At 31.9% G+C, this 25,785-nt stretch overlaps 1 protein-coding gene across 1 annotated transcript in view; it reads left to right on the forward strand.

The window, feature by feature from the left end:
* The first annotated feature begins 12,092 nt into the window (after positions 1–12,092).
* Positions 12,093–25,785, forward strand: part of PsGEF (Protostome-specific GEF) — a 235,325-nt gene continuing 221,632 nt past the window's right edge. The window contains exon 1 of the mRNA XM_085946427.1: positions 12,093–12,514. The gene's annotated coding sequence lies outside the window, so the exon portion shown is untranslated. The remainder of the gene's footprint in view (positions 12,515–25,785) is intronic.

The raw sequence follows: 25,785 nt of genomic DNA on the forward strand, positions 1-25,785 counted from the left end.
CCGGGAGTGGATTTATATCAGTTAATGATTAAAATGCCTTGTGTAGGTGTGTAAGTTTCAGGAAGGGGCGATTGAAACTCTTCAAATATACACATAATTACTTATTGAGATTGATATATATCGTTATAAAGTTAAGTTATTTTTCATTCAAATAAGACGGTAAAATCTTTTCAAAGGAGATTCCTTCATTTACAAGGATTCATATTACGGATAGTTCATATTGCACAGTCTGTATTACATTGTAGAGAGTAAAATTTTACTTGTAAATAAACTAATATATGTATAATAGTTTTTAATTAATATAACTTAAACAATTATTATCGTTTCTATTAACCGTCTATATGCATTTAGAATTAAGTATATATTTTAAGGAACGTATTTATCAGAATCATTATGAGATTTTTTTTATTTCGATTAGTAAATCGGTAGGTACCTAGTTACTTCTTTCATTGTGTATGTAATTATTTTTTTAGTGTTAACCAATGTCCTTGAAAGTATATATACCTATATGTCATATTATACGAATGTATGGAACAATAAAATGATTTAACCACTGGTTTTTATACAATGGTATTTTTGATACAATAATAAGACGGAAAAAAAGTAAATGATTGCTTTTTTGTACATACATATTTTAAATTGGAAGCGTGGCCTTGCAACATGATGCGACACTAAGAAGATAAGTTTGTAAAAAAAAGTAGTTCGATGGACCAATGATTTTAAATAATTGTGGGAAGATAAGCTTTACATGATTATGGTACTCGTAGTATCTTTATTAGGTATGCAAATAAATTAATATAGAACAAAATGGAATACAAATTGCTGGGCACATTATAGTACTTAAGTCAAACAATAAATTAAAAACCTAAACGGCACAAAATTATATTATAATCTATAAAACATTCTAACTTTCTTCATCCTGTCATGCTTATTGTGCGAATTATAGGGCAAGTACAGGATTGCCGAAGCTCCGTCGGTGCACCGCCACGTTCCAAGCCCCTTGACATTTTTCCGTCTTGCTGAGACTATTTTCGTATATATAATATGAGACACGTAGTTTATCTAGTAATTCGTCTACCTGAGACGATATTACACAACGAAAAGTTATAGTGCCAGTCCTGCAAGTGGTCGTGGCTTCCACTCCTCACCTCCGTAAGATGATACATTCGTCTACCCGAAACAATAGTAAACATGAAAGGTCACGATTTCAGTGGTCGTGGATCCCACTCATCGCCTTTTAATTTAGTATTATAAGGCCACTACGCTCAAATTCGTCTGTATAATATAATATACGCAGTTTATTTTGTGATTCGTACACTTGAGACGATAGTATACATTTTAAATCATTGTGGCAGTACCAAGAGTATTCGTGAATCCCACTCCTCATACATTAATATTACAATAGCACTAAGCGAACACCTTAGCAGTGGTTTCCAAACTTCATGTTACTACGCCCCCCATTAAAAAAATTATCTTGGCTCCTCCCCTCTTATTTCATAAAATAATACACACATTTTTAAATGATAAAAAATGTATTAATACAAAAAAAATCATAATTGACAGAATAATAACAAGATTTTACTATAAGTATATAATAATATATTAATTTTTAATGTGATGGATGTGATTGTTTATTTTATTAGCACAAAGTTTAACAAATCGCAGATAATTCAGCAAATCCCGTAAAAATATGATGTTACGAATAGCAACATTACTTATTTGGATTGCTTTGCTTGATAGAGTAGTAGGTTTATTCTTCACTTCAATTCGACTAAAATTGAACAAGGGTTTCACTCTGAATTTTTTGTTAGTATTTCAAGATAATTAATTTCATCATTTTTTTTTACTTTTCAATAGTAGTCAATCCAAATTCATCATCTTGATCGCGTATGCTTTTGCCCTAATATTCGGCTCCCCAGGGAGGCGCGCCAGTTTGGAAATCGCTGCCTTAGGATATGAGTGACCCAGAGTGACTTCGAATATATGTTAAGACGACAATTGGCTTCAAGAATATGCAAGGTGCCAGGTTGTTTATAGGAAACGTTGTTTTTATAAATACGAGTACATACCATAAGGCACAGGAACCGTAAAATAATACATAATAATATAGTAGTGTACCTTCTAGTATTTTGGTTTTGAAACAAAAGTTTTTTTGTTAATTCTACGATATATCTCACTAGCTCAAAAGGCAGACCGGAAGTCCGAAGATAAATACATTAAAAAAAAAAATTATTTTCATTTTTCATTTGCATCACAAGAGGAATATTATAGTGGAGGTTATATTAACAAAAAATATATATATAAAGATTATTATCCATTCAATTTTTCCATAGCGCTCTGATACTGAATTTGATTCAGTTGTAAATGAAAAAGTATAAATCTAATATCTACCAACAAGGGCACCGTGAGTACACAAATAATTTTATACAAAATACTTAAATAAAAAATATAAAATAGATATAATTTTATTAACATTATTATTAGGATTGGCGTATTTTATTTAAATTTAATATTGAAGTGATTTCAGTAATATCACAAATAATTATCACACAAAATGATAACTAAGTATTGATAACACTTCTCCATAATATTATCACTATTGACGTGTAATACTGCCGCAGCTGAAATTGGCCCACGGCGATTTGTGAACGCGTGCGGAGGCTCTTGATAGCACCCAAAGATTGAGACCTTTGTTGTATAATATGGCGTATGGCACACCTGCTTTTTAAACCCCTAAATAACACTGCTAAGACGCTTGAAGAGTATTAAAATTTGCACGACAGTAAACAGTTAGTATCTACCTACCTAGTTGATAATATTTGACGACTGTGCACAATTTGTTAGAAAATTTATTAAAATAAATTTAATGTAAATACATATTATTATCACTTCATATTTATTTTAAAATTAGGTGTTGTATATTTTAAAATGAAATAACTACATTAAGGCGAATCCTCTGCCTACCAGAGGCACTTAGCTGAAAAATACGAAGCATACAATTTGAGATTTTTTTTTAATAATTTACAATTTAAACATTAATTAATAATTATGTACCTGAAAAAATTAAAAAGAAAAATATTTTTTATTTTAAGATAAAAAAAAATGTTATAAAATGTGAATTGGTTAAAAGATCCCATCTTATTATTACATATGTATTAGTTTATGGTCATATTTATTATTAAATTTCCTATTACTTATTGTAATGAGGAGATTTTTTGATTCATGGTTTTAATATTTTTTATAAAAAATATAAATGTGTATAACTTGAAATCCTTTTTATTTATATCAAATCGAGCTTCAATATTGGGACCATACCTAAATAACATTTTTTGTTTTTAGATACGGATTTATTAGGTAAAACACATTAATTATCAACAGTAAAAAAATGTCTCAAATACAAGCTTTGAATTTTTTCCGCTAGGTGACTCTGATAGGTGGAGTATTCACCTTAATAAAGAATCGATTGAAATATGGAAAAATACAATAGAATATCCATATGTTTGGCAACACGAAAATATCTCCATTTTTTCAATTAATTTTAATTAATTTAATAATTAGTATAGTCACATTAGTATACAAATTAATGTAAGTACATAAATTAAAGTTTCTTTAATGCAGCGTTGCGTATTTTATATTTGGTATTTTATTTATCCAACATGCCTAATCATGGATATTTATCTCACAAATTTTGCATTTACCTTTTGTGAAGGGCTTTAAAATGTCTTATCTTGATTATTGAATTTTACTTGACAGTTACGACAGATGTATTTTTGACTTCCTGAAATCACCGTAGGCACAGGTGACAATGTATTTTTTTTAAGAAAATGATAAATTCTCACATAAAAGGTGTAGGAATATCTTATATTATATTGTTATGAAGGGTTAATATATGGATAAATCGAAGTATTTTTGAGATAAGTATTCCAGTTATGGTAAAAATTACTCCATTTTAAAATGAAAACAAAAAAAAAACAATTTGCTGGTATCTTCTCTGCCTCACAAAAAACTTTCTTAGCAGTTTTTTTACGAGACATGAATTTCAGCCATTTGCTTAACCTACTAAATCCATATTCTGGGTTCAAATACATATTTAAAAATAATAAAATATGAATATGCCAGACCCGGACTCGAGACACTACTTTGTAAGCTACTACCATGTTAAAATCCAAGATGAACGATCATAATATATAGACCTCCACGAGTGGAGGTTGTATTAACAGATTTTTGCTTTTTTACGAGAAGTGGATGCTAGATACATGCTCAATCTATTCGTTCCATAATCTGGATTCACAAAACAACATGTGAATTTGCCAAACCCGGGATTTGAACCCGGGTTGAGACCCACGATAAAATAAGGCAACATGTTACCGCTTGGCATGGGCAGACTAGGTACGGTACCAGAATAAATGAAATGGTCGTATTGGATAATAAATACTAAAGCAATTATATTCAATTTAAAATTCTAAAATAATTTTATCATTTTGTTTCAGAGCACAGACAAATTTAATTTATCCCTATACTCTTTTGGTCCGAACAAAATATTACCTCTACCTAGTCTATATGACATAACTATTCATAACCAAGCATTCATTAACATATCATCTTTTTTTAATAATTGTTAATACTTACGTAACGCTCACGATAGGCGAGCGTCGTACGCGTCGGCTTATAATGTCTTGGTTCCCATTTTTCAATTTGTGTATGTAGTCAGAGTATATAACTAATAGATTGAGTAAGTAGCTAACATCCATTTCTCGTAAAAACAGAAATCTGTTGATATAAACCTCCACTCCATGAAGGCCCATGTGATCCTATTAGGATAAGACATGGTCAAAAGAAAAAGAAAATATTGTATTTATTGAGAAAATGCGGTATGCTCAATTACTTAAGTCATATTTTTTTTGTGGAAGAGCATCTAAGAATTCTGAAATGCAATATTAAATATTCTTATACTTAATAGAAATCTTATATTACAATAAAAAAACTGTTATGAAAAATATACTTATTAGATATAAATACTTATGTTACATATTATTATTATTATGGATTTCAAGTCATACGATCGTTACATTCCTACCCGTATGGCAGATGTATTTATGTATTGCCTTTTTAGTACACACTACATACACTTTGGTGCATTGGGGGAATAATATGAAACGAAATATTGCAAAAACATTCCATTTTATTGGTATTTAATATTCCACGTAAATGGCAAACAGTTTATAATACCATACTCGCGGTGTTCATTAGCTTACCTTTGTTGACGTAGGAATAAATAAATTCCCTTCAGAGTAACTACCGGATTAATAATACTATTAACATAATGCCCATTAATTGGACAAGCCCTACGCAATATGTAACATACCAAGCGCACAAAAATATTATGCGATCTCTTAGACTACATCATACATTGCGATCTGCTAGAAAACCCTCTAACTTCAATAGTAATTAAATATAACAAGATATTAGTCAATATTATGTACTTTGCGAAAGTTTTGAATAAAGCGCCATTGAGATTATGGCGTAGGCATACATTTTAAGAAAAGCATTCATAATATTGCAAATATTGTTAGAACACAGATATCTATAAATATAAATAACTAATAATTAACATTCTTAAAACCTTGTGTATATTCAATAGGTATTGAATAATAAATAAAATAAACAAACGTACTTATGTATATTATATTATATACCAATTCCACTTGTTTTAAGATTTTTCTAATATGTTCTTAAATGTGTTTTCGAAGATATGTATTTTGTAAGATGGTTACATGTATTATATTTCATCATAGCACAATTATTCACCGTGAGCTGTTTTACCGGAAAGAGTTGGTCGTATATCATTGAGATGTAAAAAAAATAACTCATACCTAGCGGTGCTCTTACCCGAGTCCTTAGATAAACGTTATGGACATTTCTAACAATTATTGATTTACCCTAGTATAGAATAGGCTTTTAGCTAATTTCGCATAAGTTTAACGCATAAGTACACATTTTTGACGTTTAGTTAAATAATCAGGGCCGTTCATTCGCCCGATTGTTGATATTAAGGAAAGGGCGGTATCCAACAAATGAGGTTTTGACAACATATAAATAGTTTTAAAGGAATATTTGAATATTTTATTGAATAAATAGAAAAATACTAGTAATACTATGATATACAACATATAGTTCAAGTAAACGACTGTTTTACAATTAGGATTAAGTGGATATGAAGGTACCCGCTGTCGTAAGCACCTTGCCACTTACCAGCATAAAATAATAATATTTACCATTACCTTAGTACCTAGTAGTAGATTCCATCAATAATTATATTACAGCTTTTGTCCATAAAAATGTATTGGATCAATAATATTTTCAATAGGTAAAAAAAATTGATACATAACAACCGTTAGTTTCTACTTAGTTAATCAGGTCTAGTGTTGCTAGGAAAAGGCATATTTTAAGACCCTTAAAAGATAATACATTGGAACTAAGAGTTTATTCGAATACAGCGTTGATGGAGAATTCGTTTGTCATACATTTTCTCGCCAAGAAAAAGGAATAAAATATAGTAAGTACCCTAAATATACAAAATAATCTGAGTATTTTCACAAATAATGCTACTCTCAAACAGTGGTGATTTTAGGTACATATATGTTTGTGGCGCTGACAGGTTTGGAGACAACCTTCTGAAAATTTTGTTTGCGTGATAAACTGCCATAACAATATGTATTACAATGGATATTATAATACCATAATAGTTATATTGTCAGAATGTTTTATTCTTCGATTACTTTTAAACTCAGATGTCGATATTATGTATTTTATAGTGAAGTGACAACATCGTTTACTTCATGAAAAACTGTTACCACTTTTAAACGTTATAATACTTGTAGCCATTCCTTCATTTGTCGCCCTTTATAATGTACCACCTTTATGCAATACATGGCAAGCCAACCGCCATAGGACGTCACTGTACATACCTACTATTAAGTCACAGTGAATCCCATTTGACTTGAATATTTTCGTGACATTTATAAATCGGCCTGATGGTTTCGACCAATTTCCATACGTATAAATGACATGGAACTATTTTTCAAGATATTGTATCATTAAATTTTTGCACAACTCGATAAGGTTAAAGAAATTCGTTAGTCAATAAAATGTTGCCAGTTGACATTTATTCCATAATAAGTGAATTGTATGCACCTTGAGAGTCTACTTGCTGCTAGTAACGCAGTTCGTTATTTAACGAACAATATATTAAAATAATTAATATGTTAACCTTTCCTAAGTAAAATGTCATACGAATAAATTTATTATTTTATCGATTGAATCAAATTTATTATTATTATTATAATAATTTATTTGTATGTACCTACATATTATGATGGACATTTTGCAATATGTGTAGTACCTACAATCAATATATTCCTACCTACATAATATTATATTGCATGTAATTTGCGTGCAATAAAATTTTTAAATATCTGAACATACTAAAAATAACATGAAATAGCCTTAATATTCTTCTGAAGTCTTTACAAGCTAAAAACACCATTTTTATTCAATAGTATAGAATGTATAGATTAATTTATATACATACCTGGAGACCAGCGTACCTATTGTACAAACAAAATAATACTTTCAGAAAAATGCAATTTATTTAAATTCATTCGTTTGATACCTATTTGAGATGTCTTAACAATCTTTTTTTACGAGGAATGGTTGTGACTTGTCAGACATTCGTTTAACCCGTATTAAGGGTGTAGAAAGAGGAAGGTAGACAGAAAGAATGTCATAAACCTACAAATATTAGAATCCTTCGATAAAAATACACACTGTTGCTGTTAGAACATATTGTAAATTTTATCTAGTGACACTGATTCGAGCCCTGGTTCACAAATCACTAGCCTATCGATCCATGCTAAATTCACGATTGGTATCCACTATGTATTATTTAAAATTGCATTGACGAATATACAAAATTTGTGATATTTGATATTTGTTTTTATATTATTAAACTATATGTAACAATCCAGTTAAATTCCATAGATTAACATAACATCATATTTTAACTAAAAGCAATCTTTACAAGACACTTGTAAAGCCAGTGCTCAGCTACGCATCGGAAACCTGGACATTAACTCTGCGAAATGAACGAGCCCTGAACATTTTTGAAAGAAACATTCTCGTCGTATATATGGACCGATCAGGGACGGCACCAATTGGAGGAGAAGATATAATGCTGAGCTCTACGGACTGTACAAAGATTGCAGCCCAGTTCAATCCCAGCCCAGCCGAGTGATGTCCAGCAATCCAATAGGGCGTAGAGGAAGAGGCAGGCCAAAGATTCGCTGGTTGGATGGAGCTGCCAGTGACTGCCGTATTCTGGGGGTACCGAATTGGAAAGCGGCCACACTGGATAGGGACAGGTGGAGGGAGCTGTTGGAGGAGGCCAAGACCCACACCGGGTTGTCGCGCCCCGGATGATGATGATATTTTAACGGGTAAGTAACGACAGATAAATAGAATACATGGGTATAAAAACATTATTTAGTAACTTCTTAGAAATTTACTGCACTGGAAAATATGAATATATTATTTATTTTAAGACGAGATAATTGCTGCATAAATCTAGTGATTTTGTGATAATCAAGAAGTCGAAAACATCTGAAAAGTGGACAATATAAAGCAGCTGGATCGAGGATATAGTTGAGTAGCTACGGAAGAACAGTAATGCAATACACTGTACCGAGAGAAGTGTAATCAGCTTGGAGAGGCCGTCGTCCATCAGCTGATTCACCCAATAGAATAATAATATGTTGATTTATACATAATTATTAAATCTTGCTAACTTCGTAATGATGATTATTTTTTCTTCTTCTACGCCTGCTCCCCAGTTAGATAATATTATGAACACCATGCAGTTAGTGAAGGTTTTAGGTATGAGAATTCCTTAGTCGCTAATACGTTGAAGACATCCTAACGACAATGTTGCCGATGCAATTAATACACCTACAATTACATAGAGTGTTACAAACACAGCAAATAATGCCAGGATTTTTTTTACAATTTCATGGTTTTTTACGCTAAGATATTCATAATTTCTCTCGTCAGTCATCTTGCATCTTACCATGTTATACCAGCAGCCCATAGTTCCACCATATACACCCAATGGATGGTATTTAGTGGCCTTCCGGAACGCCGGAATCCATTTGGCTTGATGAAAAGGCAGCATTGATTGAAACTCTGTAAGGCTTCCATTTTCTTATATCCTCATTACTCTTAGTCATTATTTAAATATATTATATGTTTAATTCGTTTAACCCGTTATTTTAAAAAAAACAAGCATGCAAGATAATTAACTTTTTTTAATGTTGTCAATTACACCAATTTAAATTTACTATGACGAGTAGTTAAGTCAATTAATTCCTGGAAACGTTATCAAACAAACAAATCAGTAAACAAATGTAATCTAAAACACGATCATTAAACAATTTCTCTCCCCCAGTCGCAAATAACAATACAACTTAATATGGCAGTGAAAAAAACACCAAAAATGCAGTTTTCGCTAATTTTTGCGATTGTATAAAAGGTGAAATTATTTACGATCAACGAAAGGTGGCCGCGATCCAACGCGTGCGCAGGGGGTGGATTTGAACAAGTGACCCGCATGTTCGAAATAGTAATAATATGTTGTACTATCGTCTGTTGGGGTGGTTTGGTCGAAAGATAGGTGTTATTGCGAACGGAATCCGGGCCTGAGTCTAGGTATAGGTATTCCATTAACTTATTAGCGGAAAAATAAAATCGCTATCGTATACGTTTTCTTCGTCCTAAAGATCCTAATCAGCGACAGTGTTTTTTGACGCAAGTGACACAATTGATTCGTCAAATATAGAAAAGGGGGCATCCAAACACTTGAAAGTATATGGCTGTAACTTACTATTGAAAATATATCTTTTAACAAGCGTTTTTCACAAACGGAGTGTAAAAATCAATTGAAAAATGTAACTTTAGCTATATTTTTACACCCAATACTGATTCATCGCCAACACAAGATTTTAGTAAGGGGGTCTCCAAAGCTGTCAGCGCCTAGGGCATCGACGTACCCAAAACCACCATTGGTAACATAATATTGTGTTTTCTTTTTATTTGTTGTAGGTACAATATTGTCATCATATCCATCATAGGTATCAGCAGCCTCAGGAACTTTTACATGTACAATAATTCTATTTCACCTGCGGCGCTGATTTAAACAATTATTTCCTTATGTGAGAAGTTTCAGCGGATGTTTTTCAAACTATCAAGAATAAGTTTTCTATAAATAAAATTTACGCATTGGGGGTGGCCTGCTGTTTGTGGCCTCCTGAATAATATAAAATCATGTTTACTTTTCCTATTGACATTGCAAAATGTCTACGATTTTCATTTCAATCTGTCAACGTGTTCGTAATTTGCCGCCCTTTTTCATTCGAAGAAACCCGTCCAGCTGTTTTTAACGGCCCGACCGGTTCTCGCCTCTTCTCGCCGCCTTCTCACAATGGGTGCGAGGAAATCGGCGATACGGTCGCCTTGAACTTGTACAGGGACGTATGTTTCTATTGTGTATACCTCGCTCCCTCTACTGCATGACGAAAATAAGTTAAAAGATGAAACGCAATGATAAATTCAACAAAATATTCAGGGGTAGGAAATAAATACTCGCACACCATATTTTATATAAAAATATATGAATTATAAAATGTATCAATAGCTTATATTGTTAAATGTACAGGTAAAATCAGACAGCTAAAACTGCATTAAGTTTGATTAGTTACGATATTTTATAGGATAGCGTAGTCATGTACCCAACAATACATTAAAATAAGTAATTATGTAGTAATTCAAAAACATAAATATATACAAATATTTTTAATTAAAATATAATTATCTATAAACTAGGTACATACTGTAGGACATAATTTCCAATACCTAACATACAAAATGGAACGGAGCGTTACTTCGGTTCATCAAATACTCAAAGCTACCACTACGTCTCGTAGAAAAATTAAATTAATGTTCTGGATCATGAATTATTTTAGAAAGTATGTATGTACATTAATTTACTTTACATATTACATTTGTTAAGTTTAATACAAAACTTATCGGATGGGTGATAAAACGTCGCTATAGGATTGGTTTGTCGAATATCCGTTTTTGTCAAAATCGACCTTTTAATGCAGAATCATTTTTTGTATCTAAATGGACCAGAAGCATCATTTTCTTTAAATTACTTTGTAATGAATACAGCATGCATATGCTGTAAAAACAACCATTTAAATACCTATATGTATTTAAATATAGGATAATGAAATTTGTTTTTCATCTCCTGAACATTTGACATTTGGTCTATTCGATAAACCAATCCTACAGCGACGAAAAGATAATATTTTTTAAATGTCGTAAACCTTCGTAGGCAATAATGAGATTCAAAAGTCTTTTGATAAAAATATTATTTGTAACCAATATACGTCCTCACATCTTTTCACTTATATATATTCATACATGTAAAACCAATCTAGGTTACAATTATTGAGTCATCGAGTCACAAAACCTGCTCTGGCGAGTTTAAGTGATTTCAGTTTTTATTCAATGTTGGTATTCAGCGAACAGACCAAATCACGTCAGATAAAGGAATATAAGAGAGTAATACAATTTTTGACAGTGTAATCCAATTAAATTATTTTTTATATCTGCGGCGCTGGAAATTAATGCTCACTCATTTTTTTATATGATGTAGACTGTAATTGCATTTTTCTCTTGAATGTAGGTATATTACAAAAAAAACGAGGACAGTTTTAAAATTTTCTATTTCTAGTACTGATGTATAACTAATTACCCGTAAATGTATTAAATTTCAAGTACCTATCTCACTCAGTTACTCTATAATATACATAATATTTATGATGAGAACAAAATATTTTGAATGAAGATTAAGGGACATAAAGTTACAACCGCTGCGGCCCGACAGGTAATGATTCTTAACAACCCCTAACTGCACAGGTATGAGCGTTAATTTTTGTTTCAAACATTTAGGTTATGTTGCCCCGTCCTACCGCTATATCATTTAGAATTTAGGCGGGCTTCGTTACGGTCGTATCGAAATAAAATAAAATATAAATTTATTAAGAGATAACCGCGCTATAAACTTGTGGATTTAACGGTTGTATCTAACTGACAGTGTGCTAAATCAATTTGAAATCTAATCGAAGTGAGTCAAGACTTTAAAGCTACTCTGTTGACAGTTTGTTCATCGCAAAACTTTAAGAAAGTAAAAGTGACATTTCTAAGATGGTAGCTGTGATTCGTTTATAAAGTTTAATTGTCATATTGTGTTTTAGTTTGTTATGAAAAACTTTGTTATCCAAGGATTGTAATAGGAAAACAGTTCCGTTGTTTCACCGTTTGTTTTGAAATAAAAAGAAAAACTTTGAAGACATAATGAGAAACACGTGAAAGTTTTCTCTGACTAAAAGCTTCACAGGTAAGCTGTTTTTTTATATTGAAAAAACTTCTATAATATTCATTTATTATTTAACTTACTTAATATGTGTTTTTGTAATATTTTATGGCTGTTATTTCAATATTGTCATTTTTTAACCAGTAGTAAATTAATTAATCCATAAATTGTAGTTATTTAGATAAATCTACCTATTTATTATACTAATCACTGGATATTAATTGAATAAGTCTCTTCCAAGTTATTAAATGTCAATTACCAGTAGAAAGACATTGCATATAATAAAATAAAATACAATAACTATATTATTATAGTATTTTTTCCATATAATTTTACTAATATTATTGTTAGTATCATGTTCGTTCTCTTACCAAAACATTCTTCACCTAATTCTATTGAAAAATCTATTTCAATAATTAAGCTTGCATCTATTTTGGTTTTATTATTAACTAAACAAATCTACGAAGATGGAGTTTTAATAGATTAAAGTGAAGATAAAAAAGATTACTTATGCGCAGCGACGTCCCGTAGGGGTAGGCAGGCCATGCGTTGCTGAGGGGCGGCAAATTAAGAAACGAATACTATCTTTACAACCAGTGAAATCATTAGCGGTTTACCATTAACGCTTTCGCTGCTGAATAGATAATGAGATTTTAATTGCCCCCTTTAAAATGCACGTTAATTACATCGATCGGCCGCCTGGTCATTACGCACCGTGTGCGTCTTCCGCGTCCAAAGTATTAAGCGAACGATGCGATCGCTTCATTACAAAGTACCTACCGACAACTTAGTTAAAATAAATCGCAATAGGGCCTCCAAACTTGTCAGTGCCTCAGACCTCTACCTACCTAATACCATCGCTGTTTGAGAGTTGGATTTGTAGAAATGCTCTGATCGTCATTAGATGTTATATGGTATTCAATGTTTAAGATAGTAAAATATGTAGTATGCACGGTACGATTTTGTCAAATAATCATTATTATTTGGATGAACAATCACACAAAACAACGTAAATAAGAAACTAGAGCAATGTGTCAACAACATGCTGCCATTTATTTTCTATTCGCAGGCAATGCATTAAATGCTGCCAAGGATATAACTCCAAAAAAGTTATGGTCTTAAAATCTCCAGTGGGTATGTATAAAAATTAGGACATGTAATTAGTCATTATTGTTGTTTAATTTATATTATGGATATATCCAGAGAACACAACATTAACGGGAAATGGTTTCGGATCTCGGTACCTATGGCAAAATATGTGATAAAATTAAACACGTGTTAAAGTATATATTTTCAAAAGTTACGTCCATATCATACTATGCATTAAAGTTTATCACGCAAACAAAACGCGCATTCAATATTTTTAAGGACAGTAGGAGCTCTTTCTGTTCTAAGATAATAAAAAATAGCTCGGCTTCAAAACCAACGTCCAGGGAAACTAGATTTCACACATCTTATTAATCTGTTTTATGGATGTATTCATAATAAATTTATTATATATTATTATATATGTATCTACTTCTTTAATACATATAGATAGACTGTTATCAACTAACCTCGATTATATTTGACTATCTACAGCACTACATTATCAGTATTCGTGATCGCTGATTTCAGATAAAATTACCATATTAGTAATGTAAAGCAAATATTATTTTTAATATCCAACTGAGCAAATATTTCTGTTTCATATTGAACAACTTCCAACAATCACTACACAGTAATAAGAGTTATTTGGTATGAAGTTTTATTATTACACTTTTTTGATAATATCCCTTTTTTAACAGCAGTCTGAGTCAATTATTCTGGATGAATGCCTCTACCCCATACACCATCTACTAACTCCTCTCAATCTTCAGTTTTAAATATTTCCACCAAACCTTAAAAATAGATTTGACTGGATTTAGGGAGTCACTGAGATCCTTTTTTTCTTCATGGATACGTATGACATTATGAGTGAAATTTTGTCCAGCGGTTACAGTGACAAATGTTCACTACAGTCGTTTAGTAACATCATTCATATACTTAATATTAACTTTACTCTTATCTGCTTCCGTATAAATAGAATTGGTCACATTTGTGATCACGCGGCGTATGCTAGTTCCAAACAAATATACAATTTACATTACATGTTGTTATTTATTTCTTATTTAAAACACAATTATAACATTATTTTTATTGAAAATAGGTGATTTCGAAAAACCCCAGTAACAGACACAGAAAAATTTTGGAAAAAAATTGAACCTTGTGAAATTCAATTCCTATGTGCAATTCTTAATAAATACTAAACTCACTATCTGAGGAATTTCAAATGTTATCAACAAATGGCTTACATCTTTGTAATTTAAATCATGTATTAAATAATATTATTAACATTAATTATTTGAAATAAATACATCAGAAAAATAATAGAAAACATATTTATACCGAATGGGACACCAATTAAGATATCTTTAGAATATACAGTACCACAGAACAGATAATAAATAGAATTCCGATAGGCTATATTTAATACACTACATTTTGACGAAGGGTTTTGAATGTATGAGTGTTCTTCGAAAATGAACCAAACATTATGGACGTGTGCAATACACAAATATTATATGCGCGTCAATGCATAAATCAACAGCAGTTGTCAGTGTTCGACGTATGACGTATTCTTGACACGTGTTTAAGTGTATCCCGTATTCTTCCGCACTCGATATCGGTTGCCTGCTACCCTTTACCCGTTAGGTATTTCAGTTCCCATTATTTCTGAGTTCCCTGGACAATACTCATGCCGTAATATACTATTTACTAAGCATGTGAGAGTTATGTCAAGTCCATTAGCTAATTAAAAATCATTAACATTGATTAATAGATGGCGCCAGTACTTCTCATTATATTACATCACAATCGAAATATAAATTTTAACTACAATTTACAATCTTTACTTGAAATAATAATATAATTATTATTCTTTATTAGCATTTTTAATTTTCTATTGTAAATATTTTTCACCGCTAGATATTAATAATGGTTACCGTGTCTAAAGATTGTGTCCACTATGCTATTCTTATCATCCCTTCTACTGGCTAACCGAATACAAATTTTTATATATTATTTTCCACCCCTCTTACCAGTGTAACATATTTTATTGTAATATGAAGGTGCACTGTATATTAATGTTAACCCTCAAATGACTTTCGTAGTGTCGTATATAATTAAAGTTCTATATGCATGCACAATATTTTCATATTATATAATACTAATAATCAATTCGAAGTAAATCTCTGAAAATCTGATAGAAGTGATTAAGTTTGTTTTTAAAATTATATTTGATCAGTATTTATGATCATAATATTATTATGGCCCTCCACTCAGTTTATGTGATTCTTTTTTACCCAGATTTTTTTTACGAGAAATGGATGGTAATCACTTACTCAATATATTAACTCCATATCCCGGGTCTAAGCACATATTGAAAAACAACATGTGAAATTTGCCAGACCTGGGATTCGAACCCGGAACCCATGACATATCAAACAAATGTATAAGTACCTATGTTATCTTTGAACTGTTGTAATAGTGAAATTGATAAAAACTTCTAAAACCATAACTAAAATCTAAAAAAAAAATGTTTTTTTGTTTACGGCTATTTTGATTATAACGCCATCATAAAACTAAATCCCATATAGGTACCAGTATTGGCAATGATATGGAAACCTATAGATATCATTATATTACATTCAGGTCCATGGCCAACTGCACAAACGTCCTCCAGGTATCTCTATCCCGAACTTAATCTGTCTCTCTCCAATTGGTCACACTCAGCCTATATGCGTTTCTAGATCTAGATCCACTGCATCTAACAACGTAACAACGATCCATCTGAAACATTGACTATATCGGGCTTAACAGTAACTATCGACTATGAATTTAATACGTTAATCGGGGAAAAAAATATTGTACCGGACAGGACTCAAACTTGCATCCATCAGATTCCGACCAATGTGCTTTACCAATTTATCCACCTGCAACTTACATAATCAATGTAAGGATATAAATGTATAATATAATATTCTGAAATATTGTGAACTATTTGGTCTATTACTACGTACATTAGTGATACAACATGCCTACCCCCATAAACATGCCCGCAGTTTTTCACCCATTCACGTGTTAAAATTTGAGAGTGCATGAATTATGTTCGGCGTACTCTTTTCATATATTAATATAATCCGCATAATGTATGAGTGAACATTTATATTGTAAAAATCGAGAATAAAATTGATTTATCGGACGGAATCTATGTAGCCCCACCGTTTTGAATATAATTAATGGTAATAATAACTTGTGAAGCATTATTTAAACACTCACGAAAGGAGAATATTTTTGGTAAAGAATTCTGAATAGGTACAGACATGCACTAAATACCTATTACTATTTTATGTCCAAAATATTACTTACCTTCAGGGTACTCAGAAATATTGGAAATTGAAATACCTAACGGGTGTGGAGTAACAGACAACCAATCTCGAGTGTGGAAGAATATGGGATAAACGCTTGTCCTTCGTTCTGACAACTGCTCTCGGCTTATGCACTGACGCTCGTTCAATATTGGTGTATTTGAAGGTTACAGCACAGACTAATATACGTCTATAATGTGTGGTTCATTTTCGTAGAACTCACACATTCAAAACCCTGCGTCAAAATGTAGTGTATTGGGGTATAGCCTATCGGAATTCTTTTTATTAATCTGTTCTGAGATTACCGTACACCTAAAATATTATTGTAGTCATTCAATGTAAGATATCGTTATGCATGCACGCATGTGCACACACATAAATATGGTTGGGGGTGGTCCATTCTGGAAAAAAAAGGTAATGATATTTTGGTACTGTTCGGTTAAAGCGGATACAGCAGAAAACGCATTTTGAAAATAGCCGATAAACTGGATAATTTGTTAGTTTGGGTTAGTTTAGGTTAGGTTAGGTTGGGTTAGGTTTGGTTAGGTTAACCTAACAAATAAACCAGTTTATCGGCTATTTTCAAAATGCGTTTTCCGCTATATCCGCTTTAACCGAACAGTACCGATATTTTTTTATTGATATCTAACGCGACGGAAGGAGGTGGGGTTAACAAAATCTAGCCGGTGCTACTGATTTCCATATTTATCTTTAGATTCTCGTCGGTTCATTTCCTATACCCAGACACTCGGCTCTTTGATTCTTAATATACAACTGACCTGCAGGTGTTACTACGTGTATTCACCAATGAGTTATTGCGAGCCGTCGCATCCACAAATGCTTATCGAATGCGCATGGCTTCGCGGTCATAATAATTATTAGGATCGTTGGTGTCCGTTTGTGTCAACCGTGTTTTCTTGTCTTGGTTGCAACAAATTATGAATACCACGGGTTTTCAATTACATCACCAAGTTTGATCCTAAGAGGATCACGATATGGGCCTCCACAATATATATATATAGATATGGGACCCAACTCCAACACACATTAAAAACCAACATGTGAATCTCTGAAACTCTAGCCCGGGACCCATGACACTTTAAGCCGCCGCGTTACCGCTTAGCCATCAAGTAAATGCTAAATCTTGTAAACTATTAAAAACATTACTTTATTCAATACACTAATTACCATAATATGGTGAAATTTATATGTTTTATAATAATATGTGAGAGATGCTTTCCGTGAAAAATAAAATTTCTTAAAGCTGCATATCGAATTTAAACTAACCTTTTCACTGAAAATTATGATTCTGTATTGCTGTTAAATACTATATTTTTTTTTGAAACATTTATTTTTACGTCAGAGGTATTTCTACTGTGGAAACTAACCTCGTATCCAAACACCCTACCCTTCTAAATCCTGAGTTAGATTGTTAATTTATTTTGTCCACCATATGGCAATCTCATAGCTCAGACAATTTAATTCGAAAATAAGTGCCACTTTTTAAATTTTAAAATATTATATTATGATTACGAAAATGGTATTTTATGTCGGGATAAATTTATGCTTTTTGTATGTGGTCGATTTTCAAACTAATTTTAATTGGAGTTGGGTAGTTTATTTTTTCATTCCGTTGTTTCTGTTAATAAATAATTGTAAAGGTCTTATCGTCAGATTGTTTTGTAGATGACTTTGCAACCAGAAAGAGCTGTTAATATCGATAATTAAAAAAATGTTTAATTAAATTAATGTTTTGTAACATGACCATTATAATTATGTTTATATAATAACGCCAAATTAATATGCATGATAAATGAATACTACGATAATTTACTTTTACTGTATGTACTTAAAATTGTATAATGTCACTTAGCAAATATGAGTTATCTTTCGACTGAGTAAGCAGTAAGCGTACTCACACGGGTTTATAGTATGTAAGGCTTTCACGGTTGTTTTTTTATCGTAGTAGATTTTTTGGGTTTCTACCGTGCGTCCTTCTTTACTCGACGTTTCGGGCTCGTTGCAGAGGCCATTATCAAGAGATGATATGTTTTATGATGAAAATGTAGTGTAGGTATATGAATGTAAACGTTCTTCTAAGACTGTCAAAAGGAATCCGATTAGCTAAGAGCAAACGTTGCTCAGAGTAATGTGTCAATCGTTACGACCAGAGATACCGGCTCGAATATTGGATTTTGCTGATAGTGCCGGAAGCCATGACGTTTTTAACAGTAATCCATCATCCCTATTAATATTTTCTATCGATTTCAATGGCCTCCTTTACCAATCGTGCGAAATATCCTTTATTCCGACCCAATATCTTGGTTTCAAAGTCAAATTTGTGTCCTGTATCCATCGAGTGCTCAGCAATTGCTGACATGTTGTAATGTTTTTTAATGTGATTTTTTTTTATTTACTTTAAACTATAAAATTCCACTTACTCCCTTTTATCTTAGCAATATCGACGTGTTGTAGGTTTATAAACAAAAAAAGAGTTAACTTTCAAATGGGTAAGTTAATTATTAGCAAACATGCCGTTGCTTTCTGCTCGATTGCTCTATCATCAAAACCATCATTTCATTTGAATAATTAGTTGCAAAACATATGGCCTCAAATTCCATTTGACATGCATATGCATTTAATCAACCAGCGGGTGCAGTGGATTAAATTGAATCGATAAACTTTCCTGTTTTAACTGTGGATACTATAATATTCAAACGAGAATCATTGTATCGTGTATCCAAAAAATAACACTTACGGAACAGATTTAAAAAAAAATCAACACTCGTCTATGGGTTTTCGAATTTTTCGATTTTTTGGTTTTTGCACGTTGGTCTCTGTTATAAATATAGGCACTCAAAATGTGAAAGATATGATACTTTAAGTAAATCTGTACTTAACCTATTTTCTGCAAAATCTTATATACACACAAGCTCTGTGATAGAGATTATTACTTTTAATTACTTGTGTCTTAGGCGTAAAGTGTTCAACCATAGTATACTACCAACGCTCACGTATGCATGTGAAGCATGGACCCATAATGTAAGAAATCCAAGAATTACGAGTAGCGCAACGTAGCATGGAAAGGTATATGTATACGGTATAAAGGGCATAACGCGTAAAGATCACAAACTAACGGAGACAGATCGTTACCTTACTTTGAAAAGGATCTATGTGCACTTGACCATGTTTTGAGCTATGAGCGTTTGAAATTTGGAATGGTCGTATTTTCAATATAAAAAAAAACATGTAGATAAAACTCCGGCATACTGCTAATTCCCATATTTGACAATAGATTACTCTGAAATGAACGTATGTGATAGAATAATATGGATAATGGAACCTTTTCACACCAAAAAGTCATTTTAGGCCAAAATGTCAGTTATAACCTTTTCAAAGTAAGGTAACGAGATAGAATGCTAATTGGCTGGATATGTCGTTCGGCGAGTGGACAACCGCTGGACAAATGCCCCCATACAGTAATACCCAAGGGGCACTAAACGCCCGCAGAGACGCCTTTAAGCCCGCTGGATAGACGAACTCATAAATTTTGGTAGATGTATGTGGAAGCTAATAATTAGGGAGCGAGAATAGTGGAGGCGACTAGGAGAAGCTTTTATCCTGCAGTGGATTTCCCGCGGCTGATGATGATGATAATGATATATTATGAAGCACCATTGGTGAACGTATTAAAATACTTATATTTCATAGTTACTGTTAGTTTATTACTTAATAACGGCAAGACCATAAAAATCAAGAAATAAAATCACGCCGTGTCGTCAGATATTATCAATTTTGAACGCTCGTTTTATTTACGTGACAAACTTTAATGCACGTTATGTATGATACCCATGATATAGAGGTACCTAAATATTGAAAAATAACAAGTGTACCCACATTTCTCCAGTTTCCACACTCGAAAATTATACCTTATTACAGCCTCACCCAAAAGGTAACTCACTTCTCTTATTTTTTATTCACTGTCTATAGGTATTCCTATAAAGTTGCGTAGTCTTATCTACTTCATTATCATTTGCTTTCAACGTTATAACATGCGACGTTGCACTATACCCATTCCTGTAATTTCACTAACAATAAGGGTCCATGATTTACATTCATGCTAAGTATAATAATATGTAATCTTTTCTTTGTATAAAAATGATTAAATTTACTATAGGCATAACAATTCCATTGTATATCTGAATATTTAATTTTAAATCGATTAATTTTCTCGGAAACTTTTTTTATCACACAGAATCTGTAGCTACCGTGAATGGGTTAACTTAAAATTACATATAATTTTATATTCTATAACCTAAAATGCAAAAATTACTTGTTTGCGGACAAAGTAATAATATATCCTTACTTCGTACGATTGCATGACCAACCTTTACCGTTCATTACTAACGACCTGTTTATGTGTGCATTTAATTTTATATGTATTTTAAAGAGCTGTTTATATGCACGTCAAATTATACGCCGGTGCATTACTGTCCTACAAATAATATAAAGGGTATCAGAATATTGATAGGTAAGATACTTACTTGCAAACTTGGCAGAGTGGCCTATAAATAATAGACACACAATCACATGAAATTTTATTAATATTTCATTTAAATTTAAAAATATTTAATTGTATTAATAAAAATAAATGTGTATTTGTAAGATTTTGTCGATTCATTTGATATTTTACCTCGTTTTTATTAGCTCGTATTCTTGTTTGTCCAGTACACATTTTTTCTTGTTTGTCCAAATCTTGCAATCGATTTTTAACTAACTTCCCGAGTAGATAGACATTTGAAACTTTTAGAATATATCAGAACACGATTACAATGCATTATTATGCATATATACATTATGCATGCAATGAATACTTTTAGCCATCTTTAACCAGAATTGAATTCATTTTCAGTTAATTCTGTTTTGTATGGAAAGTTATTTCGGAAAAAAAAACGTAAAAAGTAAAACACTATTATTGGTTGCCGAAGGGGGTCCTAGCAACTAAATTATTAATATATACCTACGTTACTATGGAAATCAATTTGAAATGCAGTATTCTATATTTATTCAATATTTCTATTAAGTACAAAAAAAAGTATTTATTAATACATAGAATTATCAAGTTTATATTATGATTCAACAGAAAATTTAAAAACGTGGTAAGTATATAAAATGTTCTTTTATCTTGTAATTATTTATACCTAACTGCTGTATCTATTTTAACTGTCAATTATTGTTGAAAATCCAGTAGATAAAAAATGATGCAAACTAAATTTTAGAAAGCTTACTGGCCATTTGGATGACTACATTAATTATTATGGAAGACAATTTCCATAATAGTCGTAAAAATATGTTAGGATTAGGTACCAACTTCATACTTTAGGTAACTAATCTTTTCCTAATCTGTTCCTAAAGTTTCATATAATTAACAGAAATTAATATACTTTTCGTAAATCCTCGGATTCCATCTAGTATACTGTTCTGTAAATTTATAAAAAAGTATATATACCTACAGTAATATTTTTAACTAACCTCAATAAAAGTATGACTATCTTATATTGTATATACCTATATACCTGTATTTTTCACAAATCTTTAGTTAACAAAAATAGGCTTTATTCAGTTTTAGTGTTCTTAAGAAATATTAGCATTTTAACTAGGTAATTTATTAGTATTGTTCTTGAATATTTATTAGTATTTAAACTTGTCTTGTTTGAAAAAATTTTGATCAAGTAAATAAAAATGCCACAACCCCACCCCATATTGTTTTAACGCGACGCTAATGCAGTGAACAAATAAAATCCCTCACATATGACGATGATGGATTGACGATGGGTTTACATTAACAATTTATCTTAATCTATATTCAACATATTATTCTAGATTACGGATCAATGATTCCTCTTAGGTCGACATCTTAGTATTTTTCGATGTTTCCCATTCTAAGGTAAGTGATTTTAAAATATGTTTTTACTTGACTCGAATTTCACCCATCAAAAAAAAATTCACCCATCAAAAAATGTAAAAATAAGTAGATACCTACATTTAATAGATTCGGTTACTTTCTGATGTAAACTCGCGCAAATAAAACGTCCTTGTAGAAAAGGGGTAGACATTTTATAGTCACTCTATTTTAAACAAATTCGACGCCATATGTTTGCAATTTTTTACTATTCGGTATTATGACCCACGTGTTTTATGGTATCAGTTACCAATAATAATTTGTCATTGCTGTTGTTGAATTAAACATACATATTAAACATCATTAAAGTATTGACCAGGCATGTGATACTAGGAACGTGCCCGGTATATTAATAATTTGTAAATGACATACAATATGCACGGGCAGCGCAATTCGAATTAATTTGTACCAGATGGCATGTTAAATTATATGACAATACGCAATTTTAACTGAATTTTGTTGACAAATAATGTTTTTCATTCCGAACTGGTTATCTTTGAATACTTATTCAGTAAACCCATAGTCTTTTAGGATGTATGACATGTGGCGCCGCCTTGATGGAACTACAATAATTATTAATCTTGGTTAGAGCAATACCTTCCAAGTAATGACAAAAGAAATCCCGGATTGTCCAACGGCATAATACGTCATCAACGGCCGGTACCTACCTCATATCGGCCTGTCATGGCTGTCACTTTTTCATAATTCAATATAGGTACGCTTGTGGATCGATTGAGAATTTACACTTGCCCACAGGTGCGCACACTAGAGAGGAGGTATCGGGTGCAAACCCTCACACCCATGAATGGAAACAATACAAATTATTTAGGTGAATATAAGATTACTGTTTTCTTCTTCCTCTTCGCCAAGATCTCTGACTGGGAATCGTGCCCTTAATGATCTGGCTATTGAACAGCCTACTTAATTGGTTGGCTCCATTCATTTAGGCATTCTACGATACACATGGCGTCTGGCCACTGGAAGACCCATGACACTTATGAATTGATACAAATATTTGGGTCATCCAATGTTTGCTTTATTATTTTGATGTGACATGGCCAAAAAACAAAACAGCGACACAAACCAACATTAACGATCCTAATAATTATGACTGTCATGTCACGCGCATTCTATTCCCACTTGCAGATGCTACAGCTCGCAATATGTAGTAGGCCAGGTTTTTATCGCTAGACTATTTAGAAGTCGGTGGCAACTGCTAACTTGTTAACTTCGCTCATCGTCATCATCAGCTCAGCTCGATATGCTGCTGAATTACGGTATCCCCATAGCTTTTCTCACTGTTCCCAACATTCGCTACACGTACGTCAGCCTATCTTAGTAAGTTAGATGATCTTGAAGATTTTAGGGCTAATTTGTCACCTAGTGTACCTTGGGTACCGCTATTGGTCCGTGGCTCGACTCACCTAGCGATATGCCCATCCGATTACCGTTTAATCAGTTTGGCGACATCACATCGGGTGCTTTTATCTATCTATAATCCTAGAACATAGCGGTTACGAACGTGATGCAAGAAGCACAAGTACGTTTTTAAAATTTATATTACACAAATATCGTTGTTAGTTCAATTATTTTCAAGAAAACAGATTGTACACCAAACGTTGCTAAGCAAAGGGTTCCTGCAATGTGATACTAAGTGCCGATAATATATCTAAACTTCTTCCAAAACGGCGCACCAGGGCTCGTGCATCGTGTCTTCGCTTTGGCGAGACTGCATTTTTCAAAAAAAAACTTTTGGTGCAACACGCAAACAATACAAAAAACTTAAAATGTGGTATGATTCAGGATGGGTGACCTCCGAAAGAGATAAGTGTATAATTTTACAGACATTTTAGTATAATGGTAGAATAAGTTTTTCTATTATTTAAATTTATTTATATTCGCGTATTTCTAGTACCTATTCATTGAATGCAAGTTCCATTACAAAAGTATTATCGCGACATTATCAAAAAACATAGTCTGTATAATAAAAGGTACAAGTCGGTTATCCTGGATACAGCGGCAAAAACATTTTGAAAATAGCCGATATACCTACTGGATTATTTGTTAGTCTTAACCTGACCTTACCTAACCTAACTTAACCAAACCCAAGCTAACAAATAATCCAGTATATCGGCTATTTTCAAAATGTGTTTACCGCTGTATCCAGGATATACCTACGTATAGAACCCAATAAAAATATTTTGCGTTGCATTTTTTTAATCGATTTTTTATAAAACGATTTTTTTTTTAAAGTATGGAATCGTTATTATTTAATTTTCATTAAAAATGCATTTTATCTTACTTGGTACTTAATATATTATGTTTGATCCGTGTTTTATTTAATATTTGTAGGGAACAAGAAAAACTACGTATTACAATCAATAAGAAAACAATTGACAATATGGAGAAATGCACGAAAGATTTAAAGTAATATTAGTATGATTAGTTTTGATGGCACACATTAATTAGAATAATCCAAACCCAAATGAACCCACATCCAGTACATTTCGGGCAAAAACTTTGTTTAGTTTGAGATAGATGTGGGTACAAGTTAAATTTTGTTAATTTTTTTTCCAATATATATTAATATACTTCTGGAGTTGTTTCGAAATATGCATGCTCAATAAAGAATAATACATTATTAAATTGTATCCATTATTCTGTATTGAATAAAAAAAACCCTAGCTTTGATGGTCTTAACTGTCAGTTTTACATGTAGGTATTAATAATTATAGTCCTCATGCCTGCCCTGCTTTGAAGCGATCTTTTTTTTTGTATTTAAAATAAAATATAAAAAAGAGAACACATTCTTATGGATTTAGTTACTATATAGTACTGTTTTTTTTTATTTTAATAATATTATAGCTATCGCCCGTGACTTTGCC

This window comes from Rhyacophila brunnea, unplaced genomic scaffold (genome assembly GCF_057557595.1).
Source record: "Rhyacophila brunnea isolate RB1 unplaced genomic scaffold, BYU_Rbru_1.0 scaffold_2, whole genome shotgun sequence".
NCBI classification, from domain to species: domain Eukaryota; kingdom Metazoa; phylum Arthropoda; class Insecta; order Trichoptera; family Rhyacophilidae; genus Rhyacophila; species Rhyacophila brunnea.